The 18,561-nt window shown below is 39.3% G+C and overlaps 1 protein-coding gene across 1 annotated transcript in view; it reads left to right on the top strand.

Moving 5' to 3' along the window:
* Positions 1–18,561, top strand: part of TSHZ2 (teashirt zinc finger homeobox 2) — a 273,312-nt gene that overhangs the window by 84,113 nt on the left and 170,638 nt on the right. The gene's annotated exons all lie outside the window — the stretch shown is intronic.

The raw sequence follows: 18,561 nt of genomic DNA, 5'->3' as shown, positions 1-18,561 counted from the left end.
GTTGTCCTAAAAACAGATCCAGTCTCATTCAAAAGAGATTAGGAGAGAAAGGACCTTCAAGATGGCAGAGAAGTAAGACATGGAGATCACCTTCCTTTCCACAAATACATCAAAAATACATCTACACGTGGAACAACTCCTACAGAACACCTACTGAACACTGGCAGACGACCTCAGACTTCCCAAAAGCCATGTGGCTGACAGGGCCTTCGTGCTCTGGCTGGGTGTCAGGCTTGAGCCTCTGAGTTGGGAGAGCCGAGTTCAGGACATTGGACCACCAGAGACCTCCCATCCCCACGTAATATCAACCAGCAAGAGCTCTCCCAGAGATCTCTGTCCCAACACTAAGACCCAGCTCCCCTCAACGGCCAGCAAGCTCCAGTGCTGGATGCCCCATGCCAACAACTAGCAAGACAGCAACACAACCCCACCCATTAGCAGAGAGGCTACTGAAAATCATACTAAGTTCACAGACACCCCCAAACACACCACCGGATGCGGCCCTGCCCACCAGAAGGACAACATCCAGCCCCATCCACCAGAGCACAGGCACCAATCCCCTCCACCAGGAAGCCTACACAACCCACTGAACCAACCTTACCCATTGGGGGCAGACACCAAAAATAACGGGAACTATGAACCTGCAGCCTGCGAAAAGGAGACCCCAAACACAGTAACTTAAGGAAAATGAGAAGACAGAGAAATACACAGCAGATGAAGGAGCAAGGTAAAAACCCACAAGACCTAACGAAGAGGAAATAGGCAGTCTACCTGAAAAAGAATTCAGAGTAATGATAGTAAAGATGATCCAAAATCTTGGAAATAGAGTGGAGTAAATATTACAAATGTTTAACAAAGACCTAGAAGAGCTAAAGAGCAAATAAACAGTGATGAACAACAAACACAGTAAAAGAAATTAAAAATTCTCTAGAAGGAATCAATAGCAGAATAACTGAGGCAGAAGAACGGATAAGTGACCTGGAAGATAAATAGTGGAAGTAACTACCACAGAGCAAAATAAAGAAAAAAGAATGAAAAGAATTGAGGACAGTCTCAGAGACCTCTGGGACAACATTAAACGCACCAACATTCGAATTATAGGGGTCCCAGAAGAAGAAGAGAAAAAGAAAGGGACTGAGAAAATATTTGAAGAGATTATGGTTGAAAACTTATCTAATATGAGAAAGGAAATAGTCAATCAAGTCCAGGAAGTGTAGAGAGTCCCATACAGGATAAATTCAAGGAGAAACACGCCAAGACACATATTAATCAAACTATCAAAAATTAAATACAAAGAAAAAATATTAAAAGCAGCAAGAGAAAAGCAACAAATAACATACAAGGGAATCCCCATAAGGTTAACAGCTAATCTTTCAGCAGAAACTCTGCAAACCAGAAGGGAGTGGCAGGACATATTTAACGTGATGAAAGGGAAAAACCTACAATCAAGATTACTCTACCCAGCAAGGATCTCATTCAGATTTGACGGAGAAATTAAAACCTTTACAGACAAGCAGAAGCTAAGAGAATTCAACACCACCAAACCAACTTTACAAGAAATGCTAAAGGAACTTCTCTAGGCAGAAAACACAAGAGAAGGAAAAGGCCTACAATAACAAACCCAAAACAATTAAAAAAATGGTAATAGGAACATACATATCGATAATCACCTTAAATAAATGGATTAAATGCTCCAACCAAAAGACATAGACTGGCTGAATGGATACAAAAACAAGACCTGTATATATGCTGTCTACAAGAGACCCCACTTCAGACCTAGGGACACATACAGACTGAAAGTGAGGGGATGGAAAAAGATATTCCATGCAAATGGAAATCAAAAGAAAGTTGGAGTAACAATTCTCATATCAGACAAAATAGACTTTAAAATAAAGACTATTACAAGAGACAAAGAAGGACACTACATAATGATCAAGGGATCAATCCAAGAAGAAGATATAACAATTGTAAATATTTATGCACCCAACATAGGAGCACCTCAATACATAAGGCAATTGCCAACAGCCATAAAAGGGGAAATCGACAGTAACACAATCATAGTAGGGGACTTTAACACCCCACTTTCACCAATGGACAGATCAACCAAAATGAAGTTAAATAAGGAAACACAAGCTTTAAATGACACATTAAACAAGATGGACTTAATTGATATTTATAGGACATTCCATCCAAAAACAACAGAATACTCTTTTTTCTCAAGTACTCATGCAACATTCTCCAGGATAGATCATACCTTGGGTCACAAGTCAAGCCTTGGTAAATTTAAGAAAACTGAAATCACATCAAGTACCTTTTCTGACCACAATGCTATGAGACTAGATATCAATTACAGAAAGAAAAAAAAAAGAGTAAAAAATACAAACACATGGAGGCTAAACGATACGCTACTAAATAATCAAGAGATCACTGAAGGAATCAAAGAGGAAATCAAAAAATACCTAGAAACAAATGAGAATTAAAACACGACAACCCAAAACTATAGTATGCAGCAAAAGCAGTTCTAAGAGTTCTTAGCAGTTCTAAGTTTATAGCAATACTATCCTACCTCAAGAAACAACAAAAATCTCAAGTAAACAACTTAAGCTTACACCTACAGCAATTAGAGAAAGAACAAAAACCCCCAAAGTTAGCAGAAGGAAAGAAATCATAAAGATCAGAGCAGAAATAAATGAAAAAGTAATGAAGGAAATGATAGCAAAGATCAATAAAACTAAAAGCTGATTCTTTGAAAAGATAAACAAAATTGATAAACCATTAACCAGACTCATCAAGAAAAAAAGGGAGAAGACTGAAGTCAACAGAATTAGAAATGAAAAAGAAGTAGCAACTGACACTGCAGAAATACAAAGGATCATGAGAGATTACTACAAGCAACTATATGCCAATAAAATGGACAACCTGGAAGAAAAGGACAAATTCTTAGAAAAGCACAACCTTCCGAGACTGAACCAGGAAGAAATAGAAAATATAAACAGACCAGTCACAAGCACTGAAATTGAAACTATGATTAAAAATCTTCCAACAAACAAAAGCCCAGGACCAGATGGCTTCACAGGTGAATTCTATCAAACATTTAGAGAAGAGCTTACACCTATCCTTCTCAAACTCTTCCAAAATATAGCAGAAGGAGGAACACTCCCAAACTCATTCTACGAGGCCACCATCACCCTGATACCAAAACCAGGCAAAGATGTCACAAAGAAAACTACAGGCCAATATCACTGATGAATATAGATGCAAAAATCCTCAGCAAAATACTAGCAAACAGAATCGAGCAGCACATTAAAAGGATCATACACCATGATTGGGTGGGGTTTATCCCAGGAATACAAGGATTTTCAACATACGCAAATCAATCAATGTGATACACCATGTTAACAAATTGAAGAATAAAAACTATATGATAATCTCAATAGATGCAGAAAAAGCTTTTGACAAAATTCAACACCCACTTATGATAAAAACTCTTCAGAAAGTGGGCATAGTGAGAACCTACCTCAACCTAATAAAGGGTATATATGACAAACCCACAGCCAACATCATTCTCAATGGTGAAAAACTGAAAGCATTTCCTCTAAGATCAGGAACAAGACAAGGGTGCCCCCTCTCACCACTATTATTCAACATAGTTTGGAAGTTTTAGTCACGTCAATCAGAGATGAAAAAGAAATAAAAGGAATCCAAATTGGAAAAGAAGAAGTAAAACTGTCACTGTTTGCAGATGACATGATACTGTGCATAGAGAATCCTAAAGATGCTACCAGAAAACTACTAGAGCTAATCAATGAATTTGGTAAAGTAGCAGGATACAAAATGAATGCACAGAAATCTCTTGCATTCCTATACACTAATGATGAAAAATCTGAAAGAGAAATTAAGGAAACACATTTACCATTGCAACAAAAAGAATAAAATACCTTGGAATAAACCTACCTAAGGAGACAAAAGGCCTGTATGCAGAAAACTATAAGACACTGATGAAAGAAATTAAAGATGATACAAACAGATGGAGAGATATACCATGTTCTTGGATTGGAAGTCAACACTGTGAAAATGACTCTACTACCCAAAGCAATCTACAGATCCAGTGCAATCCCTATCAAACTACCACTGGCATTTTTCACAGAACTAGAACAAAAAATTTCACAATTTGTATGGAAACACAAAAGACCCTGAATAGCCAAAGCAATCTTGAGAAAGAAAAACGGAGCTGGAGGAATCAGGCTCCCAGACTTCACACATTACAAAGCTACAGTAATCAAGACAGTATGGTACTGACACAAAAACAGAAATATAGATCAATGCAACAGGATAGAAAGCCCAGAGATAAACCCACACCCCTATGGTCACCTTAACTTTGATAAAGGAGACAAGAATATATAATGGAGAAAGACAGCCTCTTCAATAAGTGGTGCTGGGAAAACTGGACAGCTACATGTAAAAGAATGAAATTAGAATAATTCCTAATACCATACACAAAAATAAGCTCAAAATGGATTAAAGACCTAAATGTAAGGCCAGACACTATCAAACTCTTAGAGGAAAACACAGGCAGAACATTCTATGATATAAACTCACAGCAAGATCCTTTTTGAGCCACCTCCTAGAGAAATGGAAATAAAAACAAAAATAAACAAATGGGACCTAATGAAACTTCAAAGCTTTTGCACAGCAAAGGAAACCATAAACAAGACGAAAAGACAACCCTCAGAATGGGAGAAAATATTTGCAAACGAAGCAACTGACGAAGGATTAATCTCCAAAATATACAAGCAGCTCATGCAGCTCAATATCAAAAACACAAATAACCCAATCCAAAAATGGGCAGAATACCTAAATAGATATTTCTCCAAAGAAGATATACAGACTGCCAACAAACACATGAAAGAATGCTCAACATCACTAACCATTAGAGAAACGCAAATCAAAACTACAATGAGGTATCACCTCAGATCAGTCAGAATGGCCATCATCAAAAAATCTAGAAACAATAAATGCTGGAGAGGGTGTGGAGAAAAGGGAACCCTCTTGCACTGTTGGTGGGAATGTAAATTGATACAGCCACTATGGAGAACAGTATGGAGGTTCCTTAAAAAACTACAAATCGAACTACCACATGACCCAGCAGTCCCACTACTGGGCATAAACCCTGAAGAAACCATAACTCAAAGAGCAATGCACCACAGTGTTCATTGCAGCTCTATTTACAATAGCCAGGACATGGAAGCAACCTAAGTGTCCATCGACAGATGAGTGGATAAAGAAGATGTGGCACGTATATACAATGGAATATTACTCAGCCATAAAAAGAAACGAAATTGAGTTATTTGTAGTGAGGTGGATTGACCTAGAGTCTGTCATACAGAGTGAAGTAAGTCAGAAAGAGAAACACAAATACCGTATGCTAACACATGTATATATGGGATCTAAAGAACAAAAAAAGGTTTTGATGGACCCAGGGGCAGGACAGGAATAAAGATGCAGATGTAGAGAATGCACTTGAGGACATGGGAAGGGGGAAGGGGAAGCTGGGACGAAGGGAGAGGGTGGCACGGACATATATACACCACCAAATGTAAAACAGATAGCTAGTGGGAAGCAGCCGCATGGCACAGGGAGATCAGCTTGGTGCTTTGTGACTGCCTGGAGGGGTGGGATTGGGTGGGTGGGAGGGAGACGCAAGAGGGAGGGAATATGAGGATATATGTATACGTAAAGCTTATTCACTTTATTATACAGCAGCAACTAACACAACAATGTAAAGCAATTATACTCCAATAAAGATGTTTTTAAAAAAAGGGATAAGGAGAATCACACTTATCACAGCACCTATCACATTGTAGGTCCTCAACAAAGGTTGTTGAATGAAGATGAGTTTCTTTAGTTTATTTTTCTTTTCATGGAAATAGACCTGACCAGGTAGCAAAAGTCTATAAGCAAACAGTTACTTTGGCATTTTCCCTTCTAGAAGCTCAGTACAGACCCAAAGGTTCCTATCTGGCCTGGGAAAATATGACCAGTATGGCTGCCTTTTGTCTTTGAGGTGGCTTAGGTGTTATTACTAGTTTATTTGAAAAAAATACATATATATGACCTTTTGGAAGAGACCTTTCCCCACGTCTTATCCTGACACTATATGATGATAAACTGATGCTAAACAAAAAGTGATTTTTATTAAGGTTCACTGAGCACATTTCCAGAAGCTGCCACACAATGAAATGTATACATTTTTTTCCCCTGTCTATAAATCTGAGTAGTCCTGAATTGCCAAGTCAGGTAAAGTTAAGTCTATGGGTAGCTCTTAAATGCATTAAACCCTTGGAAATATTAGATCCTTCTACCAGATGAGGTTTGGTGGTGCAGCTCATTAGCATTTGAACAAATTTGTGAGACTTTTAAGACGTGTTGTTGGATTGAGCTAAGTAGACTAATGCAGTGAATTCCAGACCCTAATGGCTCCATTTATCAAGGGGGCAGGTTTTAACATAATGCATAAACCTTTCTCACATGGCCATTTTACTATGCATTTAATTCTATTGCAACATGGTGCTTCAGGCAGAGGAAATGAAGAACTTAAAAAAGGTTAACATTCCGAGAAAAGACTAAGAAAAAATCAATACCTCCCTCCTTCCCCAAATAAAAGATGATTTACAAAAATAGAAATCTGTATTGATGACAGGGTCTTACAGATGACAAAATGTACCCATGATGTTTTGTGACTGGGACATGAGCTGTCATTGCCTCTGAATTCATGTCAAGTTTCAGGGATAATGTTATAAAATTGTTTTAGTGTGATTAATTAAAGATTCTTAATTGAAAGGCCTTCCTGTAGCTTTGAGATTTACTTTAAGGCTGTTAGACAAGACTAGCTTGTCTTTATTCTCAGTTTCACATTCTTGTTGACTTCAAAATATCTTTCTTCCTGTTTTCATGCACTTAAGAAGCCCTGAAGTAACTATCTTTCCTCCCACTCAGGAAGATTTCAGAGCATAACACTGAAACTGCATCCCTTTGGAATACCCAAAAATTCAAGACTTTTGTTTTGTCTATTAGCGATTTAACAATACCATAACTTCATGACATTTGCAGATGTCGCATTATGGTTTTGTCTATCAGGGAGATAACCGAGGGTTCATGACATGCAACATTTTGGCCGTTTGCTGGGACAGGAATTTGTATTGTGCAGAGTGACTCTTAGATGTAGGAAGATGTAATTTTACTGGTGAGTGGCCCAGAGCTACAGTACAATGTGAATTTCCAGTATCTCTGTTGAACTACATCCTTTCTGCCTGCCAGTATTGTTATAAAAGCAATGCACACCAAACAGGTAACTCTTTATAAATGACTTTGGGTTCTGTATTTATATAGCTATTAAGAACCTAAAAGAAGTCACTTAAATTTTCCAGATATACCTCACTGCATTTTGTGAGGGAAAATGTATGTTTTGGTGACTTCATAAGTTTAGGGGGTTTTGAAGGCGCGGAATACACCCCTTACAAATGTCAAGGGTCTATGGTATATAACTTTTATTTTTCAGGAGATGTTACCCTGCTACTTAGATTGGAAACGCTCTGCTACTAATACATAAAACAGCCCCACGGTTGCTCATTCTATCCAAACTACCATCCAAAGTTACTTCTTTAAAAAGTCAAGTCTTCCAAATTTCCCCATTTTCTTCCTGAAAATGGTTTTCTATACGATGCTTGGCGAGATTTGAGTATTAGCCGTGAGAGTTATTCAGCTAAAGCCAAACAGCTGAAAGTCCACTGAATTCCCATCACTCAAAACATGTAAAGTTGGAGCTTAAGCCGGGAGTTTGGCAATTAATCTTCCGCCCTTTGGAAAATTCAAAATTATACTCTATGTATAGTAAAAACAATTTAGCTAAATCATATCTTGAATAGAGGGATGAAAGTGCTTAAAGGTTTTGTTTCATAAAAGTGAGTAAGGAATATTCAAATACCCTTCATATACACAGAAGTGTCCTGTATAGGTAATGAAATTTCTATCAAAACCCCAAAGGTAGGGAAATCAATAAGCAGGGTTTTTCCATGCCCAAGCAGCACTCACAACTCAGGGCAGATCACTCTTCTTCTGAGGCCTTTCCTGGTCCTCCTAGTCAAGGTTGGTTGTTGTTCCCCCCAAGTCACCCTGCATTTCCATCCATGGTTGTACGTATACTTTGGTTGATTGTTTTCTTATCTATCTCCCCAGCTCAACTGTCTGGACCTTACTGGCAAGCCAAGGTCTTACTTTCCTTCCTTGATGCTAAATTATCACTGCAGAAACTCAAAGAACATTTGTGAATGAATTAATAAATGATTGACTAAATGTAATCATGAACCTTTTTTGGAGTTTCAGACCTTTTAATGAAAACCAGAAATCAAAAACAAAAACAGTGAAACAGTCAGAGACCTTAAATCCATACTCCTTCAAGCACATGGATGAAGCCTCCCTCTCCTTCCAAGACAGAGAGGGACAGCACACACATCAAAGAGAAGGAGCCCTGAATGTGGGCTCCAAATATGTTCACTGAAATGAACCAACCTCTGTTTGAGCTCCTGCCTGGTGGCTTTTCAAAGGACACCCTGAATCTCTCTAGCTGAGGAGCCTAAGACATGTGAGGGAAAAGATATAGGATTATGAATACAACATGCCCATCTAGTCTGAGCTTCTCTAATCTTCCAAATGGTGAGTCCAGGCAGCAGGTCATGGGATGCCTGGGAGATCTCCTTTGCAGAATTGTTGAGCAGGATTAGTTTTGTTGACTGTTTTTGTTAATGTGTCACCAATCATAGACCTTCTTCTGCTGATAGATTGTACTTACTTTTCTATGCTTTTTTGTGGATTCAATTTAAAACATCATCTTAGAAGGTTCTAGAAAGACTCTAGGCGTCTAGTGAGATGTTCTCTGAATGGCTTAATTCTCTGGATTTAGCAATAAAAAGAGACACTTTTTTTGAGTTAAGCTCAAATTCCATTTTGAAATCAACAAATGTGTTTCATTCATTTGCCTCAAACAGAGAGATGGTCTACTTGAAATAAAGGTTAACAGTCTTCAAGTTCAATTCCCAGCTTTTGCTGAGATCATTCTCCTAATTTATAGGTCACATCATTTTTTTTTATTGCTACTTAAGTATGTTATTTTGGGCTAAAATTAAAAACATATAAGCAAAAATTAGCAAAGATTTTTTTTTTAATGGGACCATATATCTTCTAAGAGATCTTTAAGGAGAGATGTGTGTTTTTTTTGTTTTGTTTTTCTTTGCGGTACTTGGGCCTCTCACTGTTGTGGCCTCTCCCGTTGTGGAGCACAGGCTCCGGACGTGCAGGCTCAGCGGCCATGGCTCACGGGCCCAGCCGCTCCGCGGCATGTGGGATCTTCCCGTACCGGGGCATGAACAGCAGGCGGACTCTCAACCACTGCGCCACCAGGGAAGCCCGAGAGATGTGTTTTTAAGCTGCACCGGGAATCAGCTGTGGTTCAAGGGAGAGAGTGAGAATGTGGGCTCTTATAAGCTGTTTTCAGTTCTCAACTAAGCCACGTTGTCAGTTAACCTTTCTGATTTTGTCAGCTCACCTGTAAAATGGAAATTAATAATGTCTTCCCCACAGAGCTTTTATGAGGATAAAATAAGATATCTACAGGAAATTGCTTGGCAAATCATAAAATGCCTTATAAACATAGGAGATAATCACCCAAAACTGTAGTGTGTAAGGTTCTTGAGCACAAAACAGTAAGCTAGAGAAAATCCTGGGATAACACAAATTCAGAAAGGAAACAATATAACCATCCAAATAAGTATTGGGTGGCAATACTATTTCAGAATATTGGGGAATTATAACATACACACCTTTAACTTAGATGTTTACAATTATGTGCACTTGGCAAAACATTTTAAATACTGTAAAAAACTCTAAAATTCTGTTCTGCATACATATTATATATGCACATTACTGTAGATATTATACATTTTAACAAAAGTATCATTGCATAGGCATGTATACATAAAACCAAGTTATAATTTATGAACAATGTAAAGATTTTAAGGGTAGATTTTTAACTCTAAATGTTTTACTACTTTTCAAACTCAACCCTTGTGGAAGATAAAACCTACAGTGTAGTTTTAATTACTGATACAGGGGTGCTCTACACTGGTGTGTTATTTCAAGGAATACTTCTCATCTTTTCTAAAGCTCCTGACAGCAACTGTAGGTGAATGGAAATTGTGTGTGTGTGTGTGTGTGTGTGTGTGTGAGCGTGCACATAAATGGATGTGTGTATGCAAACATCAAAACTGATTTGCCCAGGAACTCAATTTGAGCGCAAAATCACAGGCATGAATGTGCAAGGAAATTTGAGTGTGTGTTTGTCAGCAACCGAATAGTGGGGAAGGGGGAAAATTAAAATAGATTGCATTTAGAGCTTAGGAAGGAGGAATAAACACAAATTTACAGGTGAGTGTTAGCAAACAGCATATATATTGAATAGTAGTCTGAAATAGACCCATCTGAACTCGGTAGGAAATTGACATTCTGTTTGTGCTACGGCGTATTAGAACTGGAAGCCTCAAGTTATGTTTCTCAATAGGGATACAGCAAATTACTATATCTACATGGCAGGCACTTGGCTCTTAAGAGCTGGCAAGATTGAGGGTTATTTGAAGCATTTAAACTAAAAATTTCAGAGAGGATCGAATCGGCGTTATTTTTGGTCAATCAGATACTCAACAGGTATTTATGACACAGCCAGTTATCTATTTACTTTTTGTTGTTGTTAGTTTCTGCTTTATAACAAAGTGAATCAGTTATACATATACACATGTTCCCACATCTCTTCCCTCCTGCGTCTCCCTCCCTCCCACCCTCCCTATCCCACCCCTCTAGGCGGTCACAAACCACCTAGCTGATCTCCCTGTGCTACGCAGCTGCTTCTCACTAGCTATCCACGTTACGCTTGGTAGTGTATATATGTCCATGCCTCTCTCTCACCTCGTCACAGCCTACCCCTACCCCTCCCCATATCCTCAAGTCCATGCTCTATTAGGTCTGTGTCTTTATTCCTGTCTTACCCCTAGGTTCTTCATGATCTTTGTTTTTTTTCTTGTTAGATTCCATATATATGTGTTAGCATACGGTATTTGTTTTTCTGTTTCTGACTTACTTCACTCTGTATGACAGACTCTAGGTCCACCCACCTCACCACAAATAACTCAATTTCGTTTCTTTTTATAGCTGAGTAATATTCCATTGTATATATGTGCCACATCTTCTTTATCCATTCATCTGTCAATGGACACTTAGGTTGTTTCCATGTCCTGGCTATTGTAAATAGAGCTGCAATGAACATTTTGGTACATGACTCTTTTTGAATTATGGTTTTCTCAGGGCATATGCCCAGTATTGGGATTGCTGGGTCATATGGTAGTTCTATTTGTAGTTTTTTAAGGAACCTCCATACTGTTCTCCATAGTGGCTGTATCAATTTACATTCCCACCAACAGTGTAAGAGTGTTCCCTTTACTCCACACCTTCTCCAGCATTTATTGTTTCTAGATTTTTTGATGATGGCCATTCTGACCGGTGTGAGATGATATCTTATTGTAGTTTTGATTTGCATTTCTCTAATGATTAATGATGTTGAGCATTCTTTCATGTGTTTGTTGGCAATCTGTGTATCTTCTTTGGAGAAATGTCTATTTAGGTCTTCTGCCCATTTTTGGATTGGGTTGTTTGTTTTTTTGTTATTGAGCTGCATGAGCTGCTTGTAAATTTTGGAGAGTAATCCTTTGTCAGTTGCTTCATTTGCAAATATTTTCTCCCATTCTGAGGGTTGTGTTTTCGTCTTGTTTATGGTTTCCTTTGCTGTGCAAAAGCTTTGAAGTTTCATTAGGTCCCATTTGTTTATTTTTGTTTTCATTTCCATTTCTCTAGGAGGTGGCTCAAAAAGGATCTTGCTGTGATTTATGTCATAGAATGTTCTGCCTATGTTTTCCTTTAAGAGTTTGATAGTGTCTGGCCTTACATTTAGGTCTTTAATCCATTTTGAGTTGGAGGAATCAGGCTCCCAGACTTCAGACTATACTACAAAGCTACAGTAATCAAGACAGTATGGTACTGGCACAAAAACAGAAACATAGATCAATGGAACAGGATAGAAAGCCCAGAGATAAACCCACGCATATATGGTCACCTTATCTTTGATAAAGAAGCAAGAATATACAGTGGAGAAAAGACAGCCTCTTCAATAAGTGGTGCTGGGAAAACTGGACAGGTATATTTAAAAATATGAAATTAGAACACTCCCTAACACCATACACAAAAATAAACTCAAAATGGATTAAAGATCTATTTACTTTCTAACTGTATACTAGACTGGCTTAGAATGGGGGAAAAACCTAAAACGTTAGAAGAGGGAACAGTAGATCTTTGACCCTGGCTTGGAAGGAAACATGGTAATAAACGGGGGCTTTGGAGTCAGACACACAGGTCTCCAAGCCTTAACACCTTTTATTCTCTAAAGTAGCTCGACATTTTATGTGAGGCTTAGGTTCTGAAGTCAGCCCATTAGGAAAGAGTCATGAAGAGTCAAGATCATCTTTGGAATTTCCTTTAATCTTCTACACTTATACCTTTGTTTTTTTCTATTGCTGAATTAAAATTTTTTTGAGCCCCTAAGCCATATAGGAGATTGAAATTCATTATCAAGTCACACACATACAGAAACACACACACAGAATTGTGTGCAGCCTTCTCTCATCATTTTTATGCCTACTCAAATTTGAGAACTACTGTGCCAAAGGAAGAACTGAAAAGAAAGTCTATATGCAGATGTCTGGACTGTTGAATCATCCTGCCTTTCAGATAAGATCAAATCCCTGGTGTGAATGGCGGATGGTGAGAGTTCTCAAGTGTTCCTGCTTGCCTGCAGGGTTTACTCTATTTGGTTGTAATAATAAGCCTCTCTACCTTAATACATGCTAATAGATGTATGTGATGTTTTGAGGATTAAATGAAACAGTGATGGCATCTTTCTTGAGGGTTAGTTTGGAAAAAGGGTACGTAAGTTGCAGGTACTGTATGACACAGCTTCATGTATGTGACCTTGTCAGGGCGGTTAACCTCATTATGCCTCCGTCATCTTATCTGCAGTATGATGTTCGGAATAAAACCTACTTAAGGGAGCTGTTGACACATAACGATAATGCAGGAAGAGCTGTTAGCAGACAGGTAGCAAAAAATTAAAAGGCGGTAACTCTTCCTAGGATGACCAGAAAGTGTTGTTGTTGCGATGATTATTATTTTATGCTCTATGACTTCAGACAGGTTACCAAATCTTTCTGTGCTTTAGTCATCTCATCTGTCAAAAGGGAGCAAGAGGGCTTCCCTGGTGGCGCAGTGGTTGAGAATCTGCCTGCCGATGCAGGGGACACGGGTTCGAGCCCTGGTCTGGGAGGATCCCACATGCCGTGGAGCAACTGGGCCCATGAGCCACAACTACTGAGCCTGCGCATCTGGAGCCTGTGCTCCGCAACAAGAGAGGCCGCGATAGTGAGAGGCCCGTGCACCACGATGAAGAGTGGCCCCCGCTTGCCACAACTAGAGAAAGCTGTCGCACAGAAACAAAGACCCAACACAGCAAAAATTAATTAATTAATAAACTCCTACCCCCAACATCTTCTTAAAAAAAAAAAAAGGGAGCAAGATATCTTTTCCTACTACTTTGAACAGCAGCAGAAGGGACAAATAGAGATAAGGAGTTTGAAAAGCATCAAAGACTGTACATGTAGAAGGTGAAAACAGAATAATAAAACGTAATATTCAAATCCCAAGGAATCCCAATTTCAGAGATGTTGCAAAACAATGTGTTCTTAAGAACAAGATGTGTGGCTGGACAGAGATGTTGTCGGGACCCCAGTGACATCGGAGATGGTTGATTGAACATGGCCCATCCCCAGACCTGGAGAAACATCTTAAAGTGCCTGCTCTCTGGAAGGGGGTATGGAAGCCTCACCATTGAGTTTATGGGCATGTATGTCATTCCTGACAAATGCTGCCATTATGAAATAGACATAAATGTAGAGGCCTTACACTCAAGTGGCAAGAAAAACTTTTTTACTACAACTGCATTAAATTCTTATTATAAGCACCTGTGCCATTGGATGACAGAACTTAACTGGAGTCAAATCAGGGAATCTGGGTCAATTCAGCCTCCTGGGATTGTGTCCAAGGATTTGGAGGTCATATGTGGTCCTTATGACCTTGTGTCTATACTGACTCCTGCAGGGATGTGCAGTTTCCCTTCTGATCTCTGATTGAAGGCTATTTTGGAACTGCTAGTACTTTGCTAGTGATGTTTCCGACCCCTTTGCTTAGTTATAGCACATAAGTGTTTCTGGTCTTCTGCTCCTGCAACATGGGCTGGAAGAAGGGGAGTTTTTCCACAAGGCACTGGAACAGAAGATTCCTCTGCTCTCAAACTCTCCTGAAGAATTAATTTACATGTTGCCTCCTGCTTCACCCTACCAGCGGCCAAGGACGCAGCCCAGCAAGTAGCAGCTGGGAAGCAGAACACAGAGCTGCTCAAACACGCCGATGCCGAAGTATCTAGGATGGCTCCTTCTTTCACTGTCCCACAACACACACACACACACACACACACACACACACACACACACACACACACACGCACACAAAAGCCTCTCAATCCCCAGGGATCCTTATCTATTGGGTAAAGGGAAGTGGAGAGCAGAGGTGAAATGTCTCTGGCCTATCACATTCAGAAGAACTGAAGCGACTTCTTAAAATGCTAGGGTGTCTGCTTTTGAAATCCCCAAAGCAAGACTTCGATTCCTTGGTCTGCTTTCTACTCCAGGCAGGACAAGGGATGCCTCTTACAGAATGGGGCTGTGGGGAGACACAGCAAAAGAAGATCCCCCGCAAGGAGTGAGGGACCCACTGCTCATATTTCAAAGACTGTTTAAAAACATCACCCACCATCGATGATTCCTGAGGCAGTAAGCCATGATACTTTGCCAACAATCTATACGGCTGGACGAGGACCAGTGAGTTGCTTTGGTCCCTTTATGACCATGTCAATAGTTTGCCTCATGAGGACTGAGAACTGGTGAGTCCAGGTTCGACTGTCTCTTGAATCGTTGACTATTCCCAACTGAACTAACTGGTTTTTTTTCCCAATCACCTCCTATTCTGGTACAGTCTTAAAGGAGGTGAAAGATAGTTCTTTATGCTTTGCCATTCTTGAGCAGGTTTTTCATTATGTAAAAAGCAATATAATTTAGAGAAAAACAACTCAATGTGTGAAATGGTAAAATACGTAATTCTGAAGTCCCTCAAAGGCTCCGGTTGGGGTCTGCAGATTCCATCTTCGTGCAGAATATAAATACGTGTGCCCAGGTTAGAGGAGGGCTGCCGAAAAGCAGGCTGTCTCTTTCTCACCCTCCATGTCATCTGCCCCGCCAAGAATACCCATTTGTCAAATGTCCATGCGAGCTCCCCACTCCCAGACGCCACAGCTCTCCCTGGGCTGCTTTCAGAGCCTCTGTTGCGTGACCCCACTCCATCTCTGACCCTCTCCAAGTGTGATGTTCATTCTGTAGCCAAGAGGATATTTTGAAAATGCGACACAATCACTCACCTCCTTTAGAACTCCTACCTTGACTTAAAATTCTTCAGCGGCTTCCTGGGTGTCTTATAGGACTTACCAACCACACCATAATCTACTTTTCCATTTCTGAACTCTTTTATTTATTCATTCAGTAATCATTCATTAAATACATACTCTGGCCAGAGATCCTGTGCTTCTACCTTATGTAAATGGGATCGATGTGATTTAAATAATCGCACAGATAAATTACCAGCTGTGGTAAATATTATGGAAGGAAGACTCTCAGGGTGACAGAGGAGCTAGACATCATCTGGACCTTCAAGGCAGGCTTCACTGTGACTTTTAATACTTGGGAAAATTGTCGTCAGCTTTTAATACCTTGCTACTTAATTTTGACTTTTCAAAGGAGTCTATTTAAGAATTTCTGATGTTCCTCTCCCCATAAAGATCTGCGAGGCATTGACTATGTCGGCTGGATTTACGGGAAGAGCACCTAAGAGCCTCAAAAGAAAAGCAGAAGAATAAAAAAGAGAAAGGGAAGGAAAGGAAAAGCGAAGTGTGTAGAGTGTCAGATTTACTGCTCAGGGAAGCATCAGGAGCCATTTTATTATTATAATTATTATTATAGTCTCATTTTGTTATTATTTAACTACTACACAAAAGAGAAGACCCTCTAATCCTCTGTGGAATAATGCATTCATCCTCATTAGTCATCATTCAGGTGGGTATGCTTTCTCTGCGCCATGAGAAGCACGAAGGGATAACTGCCCAAGAAGGATAGATGCGTTATCTCATAGTTCACCTACTCTGGAATACCTAATGGGCTGCACTGGGAGTATATGTTGTTTATCATCCCTGGAAGGGGCAAGAGGGTTCCTGTTGGAGGCTGCTAGACCATGAGTGATTGATGGTGCATTTTGCCCCTCAACTGATGGGGGAGGCAGCCCCGTGGGTAGAATTCCATCTGTCCCATATGCAGCCCTTTAATTAATGATTTATCTTACTATCTTCCTTCCTGAAAGGAAAAAAAAAAGATTTTACTTCTATCAGTAAAACTATCATCCGCTGAATAGGATCATTATCTAAATCCCAGTGACAAGTTGATGGGGAGCATTTTGGGGAAGGGAAACCCAAGAGGAAGACAGGCTAGCAAAATCCCTTGCTTCCTGAAGGAAACATTCGTAGGTGTTTCCTAATCCTGCCTAGCAAAGGTCAGTTTCCATACACACACACACACACACACACACACACACACACACACACACACACACACACACACACACACACACACACGTGTCCATATAGTAAGAGAGGAAATGTAAAGAGACTCCACTGGATGAGGGAAGTCATTAATCCAGTGGCTTGGCAGTTAGACGATTGAAAAAAGATGACTTCTTATTAACATGCAATTGTCACCATGTTAATAATGAAATATTGATCTGTTCCTGCTTAATGAAAATCAACTTATCCTAATTTACCCCTGGAAAGAAGACCACTTGGGGCCTCATTCCAACATCTTTGCACTGTTCATCTGTGTATTTTTCAGTTGTATTTATTTGTTTTAGTCCTTACAGCTGAGAACCAGGGAGGGAGAAGAGAACAATTGATACCAGATCAACCAAATTTATTTTCGTTTTCGTCCTTCTTTGAAATTCAGTTATCTGATTTAGCAAGAAAAACCTTTGTGGAGACCTTATAACATAATGGATTTTGGTGATTTTATGATTAAATGATTACAATCTTTGTCAATAAAAATGCTGTTATATTAGAAATGCAAAATCTTAGAAAATCACTAACAGTCCTAATCTATAGCTCGATTTATAGCTATTTACAACCACATACACATTGCAATAAGGGCTGGATTCTCTTCACAAGATTTATCGGTCTGAATTGTGGAGAACAGTTTTACACAGAGAAGCTCTGTCTAATAGCCTATCTTAATTAGCTGCCAATTTTGTGGATTATTTCTGTTTTATAGTCACAGTTTTTCTACTCATTTATTTACCTGTGATTTTGAAATTATCTGTGAAGCAATCTCTTTTGGATAATATGGAAACCAGCCAGTGACTATTACCTTTTAAAAATGTAGATCATTTTCATTTACAATTTAAAATGTAAATACTTTAAGGTCAGGCCTCTGTGAAAAGAATAATTCACAAGTTGCTACATTGTTCATTCACACTTGTACATTTATTACCCAAAGGCACACACAGAGTTGTGTGTATGTATGTGTATGTGTGTTTACCAACGTGGTGGCTTTTATTACTTCTGTTAGGTGATGTTGCAGGGAGGTTCACATAAACATTTATATAGGTTTTAGAAAACAGTTGTTACTGAGGAAGAACCTTTTTCTGTTTACACAAAATCAGAACAAAGAAACATTGCTACAGCTTCCGGTAATTGACATGTGGGCGTGTTTTTCAAGTCACTGACTGGAAGAAGTGTCTGAGATTTATTTTTGACAGGACTTAAATTACTGGTAGCCAGACACATTTTTGAACAATTACTAGACACTGAGGTGTTTAAAGTAATGGGTACTGTTTGTCGGAGGGATGGGGAAGTTTCGAAACCCTTAGAACAAAACCATTTTCCAATCGATTAGTAAGATGCTAACACATTTAAATTACTAAATAGCACATACCTACTTGACTTCTCACATGATAGTTTTTTCTCGGAATAAAAGTCGTACTTAAAGAGAAAAATCCCTCCATTTGATGAATTGGTGAATCCTGGGAATTCAAGAGAGGAACGGGCCTCTTTGCTCACTGTCAGTTTTCTTCCCGCCTCTAGTGCTTTCAGATCAGTCCCCGAAGTACACAGAGCAGAGAGCGTTGTCCTGCTTTGTTTCAAATGTCTCAGAAACTAGGGCTTCATGTTCATTAATTAGTGACTATCTTTCAGGAGCTTCTAGA

This window comes from Delphinus delphis, chromosome 15, assembly GCF_949987515.2.
Source record: "Delphinus delphis chromosome 15, mDelDel1.2, whole genome shotgun sequence".
Classification (NCBI taxonomy): domain Eukaryota; kingdom Metazoa; phylum Chordata; class Mammalia; order Artiodactyla; family Delphinidae; genus Delphinus; species Delphinus delphis.
The sequence above is the reverse complement of the archived record's forward strand: the minus strand, read 5'-3'. Positions and strand labels throughout refer to the sequence as shown.